At 37.9% G+C, this 10,488-nt stretch overlaps 1 non-coding gene and 1 pseudogene across 1 annotated transcript; one reads left to right on the top strand and one right to left on the bottom strand.

Moving 5' to 3' along the window:
* Window positions 1–7,425: 7,425 nt before the first annotated feature.
* On the bottom strand, window positions 7,426–7,649 carry LOC149969099 (small nucleolar RNA U3). The gene has a single exon (XR_016473972.1). It is a non-coding gene; the product is annotated as a small nucleolar RNA U3 (small nucleolar RNA).
* A 463-nt stretch (window positions 7,650–8,112) lies between these two features.
* On the top strand, window positions 8,113–9,791 carry LOC149969098 (nonsense-mediated mRNA decay factor SMG9 pseudogene; annotated as a pseudogene).
* Window positions 9,792–10,488: the final 697 nt, after the last annotated feature.

The following is a 10,488-nucleotide window of genomic DNA, read 5'->3' as shown; positions in this document are numbered from 1 at the left end:
GAAGCGTTCGAGGGTCTTCCAAAGGTAGGTCTGATCGATGGAATCGAAAGCTTTTTGAAAATCTATAGCAATTAGATATCCGGGCTGGTTTCTCTTGGTCGTGTCTTCTAGGATGTCTCGCAGCATTACAAGATTATGAAAGGGATTCCGACCTTTCACCCCGCAAGAGTGATTAGTGCCGATGATCCGAGCTACTACTCGAGACATTCGAAGTTCCAAGACTTTCGCCAGGAGCCTTCTGTCCAAATTTAGCAAGGTTATGGGCCGCCAAAATTCCGGATTCTCTTTTTGCTCGATATCTTTGCACAGTAACGTCACTAGTCCTTCCCTGAAAGAGTCGGGTAACGAGGTTTCATGCAAAATTTCAGTGAACAGATTAACCAATATAGGGCAAATGTCCTGCCATAGGAACAAGTATAACTCGACACCCAGACCATCCGGACCAGGTGCTTTACCTTTCTTCATGTGCCGTAACGCGTCAGTAACTTCTTGAGCTGTAATGGGCTTAATCAAAGTCTCTCTGTCATCCTCCGACAAAGTAGGTAGGTTATTAAATAAATGCGTGTCATTGGTACTCACGGCCTGCTTTTTGTATAAGTTCTTGTAAAAGGTGGAGAAAGCACCCTTGACAGCTTCTTGCCCACGAACTGGTCCATCAGGCGTCTGGAGCGCCGCGATTTCGACTGGTTTCTTCGGAGCGTTAATCTTCCTGTAAAAAGTACTAGAGAATGTTTCTTCTCCTTGTAGAGAATCTGAAAAGGATTTAGCTTGCATTTCCAAAAAAGTGAGTCTACACACTTCAGCGATTAGGAGATTCAATTCGTTTATAGCCGCTAGTACTTCGATGGTCGGATTTCGAGGCTTTGATAATTTTTGTAGAGTCCAACGAAGGAACGTCAAATTTTGTCGTTTCTGTAAGGCTCGTTGCTTACTTTCTTCGCGTAGATAGTTGGCCATTTCGATCTTACAGAGCTCCCAGGATGAAGGATCGTTGACCTTTCGGACAATATTCGTCAGTTCCATCTTTAGAGTGTTGTCTTCGCTGTTGGACAAAATCGCCGGATTCAGCTTCCAGACTCCCGGACCTTTAGGCTCCCTAGGGCTTAGCCTGATTGTTATTAGGACGCTGTCGTGATCCGATATGACATAGTTCGGGCTGTTTACGGAAAAAATCTCAGAATTAGATATTTCACAGTACTTATTGTTTGATAGGTAAAGTTTGTCGAGGCGAGTATGCACCGCTGGCGAGTGCCATGAGAACTGGCGCGTCGTTAGGTTCTGAGAGCGCCATGTATCAAAAAGGGAAAAATCTTCGCAGAGTGCTTGTAGTTCGGGTACGCTTCTGTCATGACGGATGACGCCTCATTCTTTGTCCATTACGGGGTCTTCAACACAGTTAAAGTCTCCGCCTAAAAGTAGTATGTGGAATTTTCCGGTAAAAAACTTGTGCAGGCTTGAAAAAAGGTATAGTCGCTCTCTTGGCTGACATGGTGCGTAGATTGAAACAATACGGAACAAGTGACCATTGATATTGAGGTTGATACTAGTAATTCGACCCTCATTGCCTGTGACGTTTGGTTTCCATTTATTCTTTAGAGCAATGGCGGTTCCACGCGACATACTGTAAAAAATAGTATAACCCTTAAAAATGTTTCTTGTCATATACCAATTATTAGTCGTTTGAAAGTGCGTTTCTTGGAGCATAGGAATATCCAAGTCGAGGCCCATAGCGAACGCTGCTACTGCTTCCATTTTCCGATGATCCCGAAGCCCATTCGCATTTAGCGTAACAGTTTTAAAAGTGGTTGAAAATGTCATTAAAAGTATATAAAAATTCTGTTCTCTCCTTTAAAACCTTCCGAAGATAAAAACATGGGTATGTTGAACATGTGGAAATACTTAATTCCTGCGTTTCTTCAGAATCGGCGACGGGATTAACCCGCTGTCCAGACTCGTCTTTGGCGACGCTCCCGGGCTTCCCGTGGTAGGGCTGTGCTGCTGAGCGACTACTGAAAAGGATCTCTTTACAGAAGACGTCGAAGTGTTTCCGTCGTCAGAGGATTCAAAATCTTCACTGTCAGATGTTGGTGAGTCGTGATGACCCGTCTTTGTCGACTGTCCCTCCATGGTGGAGGAGATTGTTGATTCGTCGATGACTAATGAAGCCGAACTGGCGAAAAACTGCCGACTGTCGTCATCGGCGATACTCCCTTGTTCCATATTCATAGCGGCCTCTGGGTTACCCTCCAAGCGGTTGGAATCCAGTGGGACAAGATCTCTTCGCTCCGAAGACCTGTCGTCGTTGGTGTTACGTTGTTCGGTCCGGAGCCTCTTTTTTTCGCATTACGATACAGTATGACCTTCCTCGTCACAAAAGAAACATTTTCTTATTACCCCCGGTAGAAAACCAGGGCCTGGTTCCTACCAAAGTAGCGAACATTGGGAATATTTTTTGACTTTTTAATTTTTACCGCTCTGTCTCCGTTTTTCACCCCTTTCAACTGCGGGTACTCATCGAAACGATGGGCCTTGAATTCGCCGAATTGGCGAAGATTGCTGAGGACTGCGTCCCACTGGATCCATTTTGGCAAATTCTTTATCGTCACCCAGGTGCCATCGTCGTCGATAGCCGCGAGTTTGCAGACTTTGTCATTAATCTTTAGTTCGTCCTATTCCATAGCATTATTCATAAATGCCAAGGTCGTAAAAGTAATTAAGAAGTTACCTTGACCAACGGGTTGTAGCGTGTCTATAGACTCTATACTGGAGGGTCCCAGTTTGTCATGAAGGATACGAGCGATTACCAGGAAAGAAGCCTCTGTTTCCAGACGAGCAGTGCGCTTCTTCTCCTCCATAGCCATAGTTTGAGAAGATCAACTATAGGAATGATCCCTTGAAGTAAGACCTTAATTGTATATACTATCAACCGAGTTCTAGTACATGAACACTACAATTCAAAATTAAGTTTTCATTGGTTAGACGCGTTAGGCCTGCTGCCTTCGGAACGGGAAAATTCGGAAATTGTCTTTCTCCCCGCCCGTAAAACGTTCAGCGTAAAGGTTCGTCCAATGAAATTTGTACACAACACTGCATTAGCGTGTTTAAAGGCTAGCTACACAGTTAGAAAAATGGGTTTGATTATAAACCCCCAAGGTTCTTAAAAAAATTCCACAAATTCAAACCCTCCAAAACCCTTTAACGGAAATTTTCAAACCCACAAGGCTTAAAAATGAGCACTTTTATGATTATAAATTGAACCATTAGAAACCCTTTAAAAACTTCTTAGGGTTTCCAACAAAACCCCGTAAATACAAATAATCGACACAACACGGTTTATATTTAAACTCTTTTCAAACCCTTTAAACACTTCCTAGGGTTTGTATTTATAGATTAAATTAAAATTAATTAATTTAATTTAAGACTTTAAAACAAATTTCGGCGATTGCAACGGGCGCGTTTCAAACCCAAGCCCTGTAGCACGACAGGTGGGCGTTTTACCACAGAACCACCGAAACGATGTTTAGAGAAACCATTTTGGGGAAAGTCCGTCTTCCTTTACGTTTTATGAAATTATTATACGGCTTGATATCAAATTTCGGCGTAGATGGCGTGAGATAGTGTAAAACGTGCAGGGTTTGAAAAGGGTTTTAAAAAGTGATAAATTATTATTTTTTTTCTATAGGTTCTTAAATGGGAATCCTAAGGGTTTTCCATTGACCTATAGGGGCTTCCTTTAAACATTTAAACCCTTTTCAAACCATGCAAGTTGCCAAAACAAACCTTAAGGGTTTATAATTTTTTCCTAAACCTTTTTTAAACCCAAAGCAAACCCTAATAAAACCCATTGAAACCCTTTTTTCTAACTGTGTACGTGGGGTGCTGTGTTTGTTGCTCCCAGCTGCCGTAAAAGGCTCTTGGCGAATTCCTGGGAGGATGAGTGGGGTTTGAGTTTTTGTAACGTAATTTAGAATTAGGACTCTTTTCAAATGTAATGAGCCAGGGAGGCTATTCTGTAAGCTTCGAAAGCGAGATGTCGAAAATGACCAAAATGGTGTTCTCTTAACTTTTTTGTCGAATTTTTCGTCTCGATTTTCGAGAGAGATGTGGAAGTCGATCTCGAAAGGTTAGGAGCTGTCGACTTCGACTTCGATAACCGAGACGTCCTATGGTATGCGAGATTTGCGAGCTTAAAAAATGGCAGCTATTAATGTTCTTCGCGAAAATATATTAAAAATCGCAAATTTTGAAATTGACCAAAGAAGAAATTTAAGACGGGAAAGGGTGATAAGAGATAGATCTAAAGCATTTGAGTTTTCAAATCTCAATTGACTTGTGACTAAAATGTAAATTTATAGGTTAATGGAGGAAACACAATTTCCTGATATTCTCGTGGCAATTGATTGTACACATGTGGCTATTTTTCCCCCTGTTAAAGTCGATGGTCAGAATATGGAATATCTATAAGTTAATAGAAAGGGATATCACTCATATAACTCATTAAATGTTCAGCTTGTAAATAAGTAAATGTTAAAATAATTTTCTAACCATAAATTGAAATGTGGTTTCAATATTAAGATTGGTGACTATGACTTGGTAATAACGCGAGCAAATGCTAAACATCCGGGATCAGCCCATGACACGTATATTTTTGAAATCATCAGAGTTATCAAATTCTTTGGAAAGAAGGTTTGCTAAGAGGCTATTGGCTACTTGGTTTGTATATACTTTCATATTTATTTAAAAAAATAAATGATAAGGAGTAATTATAAATGGGTTGAAACGACTTACGCTCATAAATTAAAAATTAAAATAAACGATTAAAATATTGTGTAAGTAAAAGTAACCGACCAGTTTCAACACTACGTTGTGCCTAAACTTGTCGGGTTTTAATTATTAAAAACGTACGCAATAATCTCGAGTAGTTTGTTGAAGGGCTTGCCATCACCCTCCTACGCATTGTAACCCGGCCACATGAATAAATGGCTTTAAAAGTCGCTTGATGACTTAGGCCTATGGTGTTGCCTTGGTTATTAGCCTAGTTTCATGATTATTGATTATTATTATTTTTAATAATATGGAGATTTCGTTATAGTGGATATCCGCTTTTGCCCTGGCTAATCACCCCCTTTGTAAACCCACCTGCAGGTTCGTCTGAAGAGCGATTCTCTTTGTGCCAACAGTCTGCACGATCTGTTATAAAGCGGTGCAATGGGGTATTAAAACAGCGATTCCGCTGCTTATTGAAAGGCAGGGTGTTGCATTACAGCCCAGAGAAGACTTGTAAAATTATATATGCGTGCATTGTTTTGCATAATACATGCATCTTAAGAGGGGTGCCAAATGATTTCAATGCCTTAGAACCCTTACATGATAATTAATTTGGCCCAGAGGATAGACTTTGGGTTGACAATCAACCGTGTGACAATGTAGGTCCCGCGCGTAATGATGGTTACAGAGTAGCTGGTCAACAAACTAGACAACAAATAATCCATCGACGTTTTACGCGATAAATATTTTAAATTTTTATATTCGATACACGACACAACAGTATTAAATCTACCTCGGTTTTATAAATAAAATCGTTTCTCGTAATAAGCAAATATTATTTTATTCAGTGTGCATGTTTTTTGTTAACTATTTAATTTTGCATAGGTTTTAGAAAGATTTTGTACTAGTAATTGCAAAATGGAATTATGCCTTCTTTGCGCTGCGAGCTTTAGCATAGATAGTTCTTTTCTTTCTTTATTTACCGCCACTAATTCCTTTTGAACCGCCATTAAATCGACCATTGTCTGTGCTTGTTTTGAAAGATTTTTAGCAATATCTTTGGAACAATCATTTTGACTGTCCTGTAACTTTAATTCTAGCACACTTGTTGAAATTTGAAGTTGACTTTTATTAGTTAATTTGGATTGCATCTATTTCTTTCGGTTTTACAAGAAAGACTAAATATAATTTAAAATTGGTAAAAAATTTATTAAAACCTTATTTATACCTTTAGCTGCTTCTTCAATTTACTTTCTATTTCCAGTATTCGAAATAGGAGTTTTGTTTATTATGCTTTCAGCTTCGATGCCAACGTCTTCCAAATCCCAAAGTCTCCTTCGTCAATGTCATACACTTCCGAACCTATATACTCAGGGTTATTACAGTAATTGTTACTTGCTGAGCTCTGTGCCTTTGATTCGGGCAACTTGTGAATAATTAGTGCTGCATTAAGAATTGAGTCTTTAAGTTCTCCAGTTTTATCCCTTGATTCAAGCGAAGAGTTGCAACAAAGTGGTGTCGATAAAATTGAAGATGTATTTGGTATCACAGCTATATCTTCTTGGTTTTGTACATGTTTTCCAAATCGAAACTTTGAAAGAGGAACATCAACTTAGAACATTTGATATCATGGGCTAAATTTCAGCTAGAGACTTAGTACACGAGGGTTTGATCACTATAGGTAATTGGTGTACAAGCCTGTAGCTTTGACTGCACTAAAAAGAGTACGAGTACTCTGTACTACCAAAGGCTGTACTCTCTGTACTCGGTGTACAGAATTTTTAGTGGTGATTAGCCTCTCGTTAGTACATTACTAATCTTATTAATGGGAGCTTACAGAAGTTACAGGAGTTCCAATTTCTGGGGCGTTTGCTATGCCTTCAGTAATTCATTGCCAAAACCTGCCAGCAGACTTCCTTCTAAATCAGAAAGTGTGTCCGTGCACATTTCTCCACCTCCAGTTCCTTTAAAATTTTAACAATTTTTAATTTCTTATTTTTTGTCTTGCTTTTCTAGTCAGCAAGGACCTAGAGTATGAACGAATAATTGTTATTTTAAGATTATTAATAAATAAATAAAAAATAAACAACTTACGTGTTTTCATTTATCAACACTTTTGCAAGGTCCTGTTCCATCGTTATTAAGTGTTTGGGCAAGCTTGTTCCATAAACTTTCCAAATCATTGCTGGTAAAACCAGCTGAAAATGTTCTTGTTTTCAACCTTTAATTTTTTTCCAAAAATTCAATTATCGCTAATAGTTGTGATGGGGAGACACGGCTATTTCTCCCGTTTTTATCAATTGTATTTAAATCTACTTACACGAAGAAAAAAATACTACAAGTATTGGTTGTTCTTCATATAACGCGGCCAACGTTCTTATTGGTCGAAAATCCAAACGCGTGCGCATTAGTAAAGGGAAAAGCGTCATACATGTGACTCTCAACTCGACATCTCCCGTAGCGAACGAGTTACAGCATACCACATCTTGATCGTCTTCGACAACTAAAAAAATTACAGAATAGCCTCCCAGATGTGCTAGTTTTTAACCAAGATATTTTTTAATAATTCATGAACAGTTGCGGAGTGACGTATTAGAAGTTAAAATCAACGAGCAGAAATGTTGGGGTTAAGTATTGATTTTTGAATTGAATTTAAAAGCCACTCAGCTTCGATCCTCTCCCTCCGACAATCGATACTAGACCGAAAGTGGAACGATCATCAATGAGAAAGATACTCTCCGATAAATCGGGGAATAATCGATCTCCGCTTCCCGCTCAGGAAAGGATCGTGAAGCTCATCCTCGTGGTTGATGGGGCCTCGAATTTGGATGAACAAATTCGAGAAGATCAACTATAGGAATGATCCCTTGAAGTATGATCTTAATTATATATACTATCAACCGAGTTCTTGTCCACTTCTCGTATAATCAATCTTCAGTATACGAATATCTTACTACTTTAAATATTCTTTGTAAACTAGTATGATAACTACCATTAATTGTTTTTAGATTTAAACGGAATTTGTACAAGAGTTTGTTTAAAAATAATAGTTCATATGTTGGGTATTTATTAAGATTGGCCCTTTCAAAAGGGCCTTAATACTGACCCTTTGTAGCGTTTAGGATTATGTAAAACAAAATGAATAATGTCAAACAATAATTCCTAGTTGGATAAAAGCTCACTAATTAAGTAATTATTTTTTAATGTTCTAAAATTTAATTACGTGCTAAATTTTTTATATAAGTAAATAGTCTGATAGATGGCGATGAAAACGCAACCTTTTATAGCGACACTTTGCGGTGATCTTTTTAGATATTTTTGTCGGGTCAGAACTGTCATATCAAAATGGCGTTGATTGATAAACATTTATTATAGTGTTAGTTTTGATTCAAAAACGGAAATGTATTTAAGTGGATCAAGTTGTAAAGTAAATAATACATTATAGAAGAGGGCTTTAGTAGAAAAAGTAATATACTTTAATGGTAATTTTGTGTTATTAACGTTGTTCTAAAAGCTTTAAAATGTCGGATTACGACCGTGGTAAACGTCGTAAGAAACGCAGTGGTTATGGCGTTGGTACTTCTAGAGACAGGGACAGAGATAATCATGATTCGGAGTTCGGTTTATCGGGAACTATGGTAATATTAGCTAAACCTCATCATGACCAAACACAATCTCAACCATCTAGTTCAGCTTTAAGTGATCCTGGTAGTGACGTAAAAATGGCAAATGTTTTAAGCAAAAGTCACTCCAAACACGATACATCTATCGGATCATCCTCGGTAACCCCCACAACCTCACGATCTACCCATAACAGCGGTAATGCTGATAATTCAACTAGTAAATCGAGTGCCCCAGTTTATCAACTGCAACAAAAGCAATCTTCCCAAACTGAAACAAATAACGTAACCCTTGAACAAAAATTGGCTCCCCCTCCTGACATGCTCGCTCCTGTCAAATTAATTGATGAAGCTTTGCAATGGTGCGATAATGCTATGGAGTTTTTACAAGACCAAAATTACTTTTACGTAGTTGGTGTGTTAGGATTACAAGGTAGTGGTAAATCCACAGTTTTGTCACTGTTATCGGGTAATATCACTCATAGTAGACAAATATTTAAAGCTCAAACTGAAGAGCTAACTGAATTGGGTGCGCATTGCACCAATGGTGTTGATATTTACATTAGCGACGGAAGAGTGATTCTGTTAGACACCCAACCTATACTCAGTGCATCTGTCATGGATCGTATCATTCAGTATGAAAAGAAATCCCTAAGCGGGCCAGAATACACTTCAACTGAGAATGCGTTGCAAATGCAATCACTGCAAATAGCTGCTTTCCTTATGGCAGTTTGCCACACTATCGTAGTAGTTCAAGATTGGTTCGTGGATCCCAATTTTCTTCGATTTATTCAGGCTGCGGAAATGTTAAAACCAGCCACTCCTAATAATCTACATGAAATGACCAGCTCAGTTGATGATATCCTAGAATACTATCCACATCTAGTCTTTGTACAGAACAAATGCAGCCAATTTGACTTTGCACCTGATGTAACCGAAGATATGGATAGAATGCTGAATGTAATATTTGCTAAAAGTCGTCTGAAGTATCAGGGTTTTGTCAGTTTGCAAGAATCTAAGAAAAAGACCGATTTAAACAAAGATAAAGTCAATCTATTTTTGCTACCCGATAAACAGTCTGATATTGAAACTTCCAATTCCGTATTTCCGGAATACAAAGGCCATCCTGGTTTTAAAGAGCTGGCAGATAGTTTTTCCCATCAAGTTTTCGCCATGCCTTTAAATATGTTGACGAGAACTTCGCTGTCTGAGAAAAATTGGTTCCATTACGCAGCTCGTATATGGGAAGCTGTGAAAAAGTCAAATTTGTTTCTCGAATATAACAGGCTTTTGCCTTAATTTAATACATTAATTTGACTTCAAAATAAATATTTCCTATTCTTGTTAGAGATAAGCCAATTTCATAGATTTTGGAAAAAAAATGCTAGTTCCAAAAATAATAAATTTTTTTGTTGGAAAAAAGTGTACTGTTGGTTTTTAATTTACTAAATCACAAAATTGTTTCGTAAAAAAAAATTGAAGTTTATGATGGTGAAGCTGTGCAATTAAGAATTAAATATGTTATGCTTTAATTGTTTTGTACATTTGGGAACCAAATCAAAAAACCAGTCTGGTGCCATTTTAATTTTTATTGGATACTCGAGAGGATACTGACCATTTCTGTGTCAAAATTATTTTGCGGAAATGAAAATACACGGAGATATTAATTTTGTAAAGGTAACGGTTTTTACCGTTGTTTTTCGCCAAAATTCAGCCTGCTTAATCGAGGTAGATATAAAATAACAATTTTTATTTTCACTCAAAACACTACAGCCTCAAGTTACTTAGCACTTCCTAAAATAAACAGACCTCAATAAGCAAAAATCAGGATCGAATTGAAATGAACAAGTTCGCCAAGAAGGCAATAATATTATTTCGTGCCTGTATTCCATTTAAGCAGGTAGCAGAAAACCATGAATTGGTAATAAACCTTAAATTTGAGTGAAATATTACTTCTGGCCATACACGGCTTCGATAAGAAAGTGCCACTCTTATTTGTTACTTCTGACCATACACGGATTCGATAAGTAAGTGCCACACTTATTTATTATTTTTGACCATACACGGCTTCGATAAAGTGCCACACTTAATTATTACTTCA

This window comes from Leiobunum rupestre, chromosome 1 (genome assembly GCF_980474605.1).
Source record: "Leiobunum rupestre chromosome 1, qqLeiRupe1.1.hap1, whole genome shotgun sequence".
NCBI classification, from domain to species: domain Eukaryota; kingdom Metazoa; phylum Arthropoda; class Arachnida; order Opiliones; family Sclerosomatidae; genus Leiobunum; species Leiobunum rupestre.
This window is presented reverse-complemented; position numbering and strand designations above follow the sequence as displayed.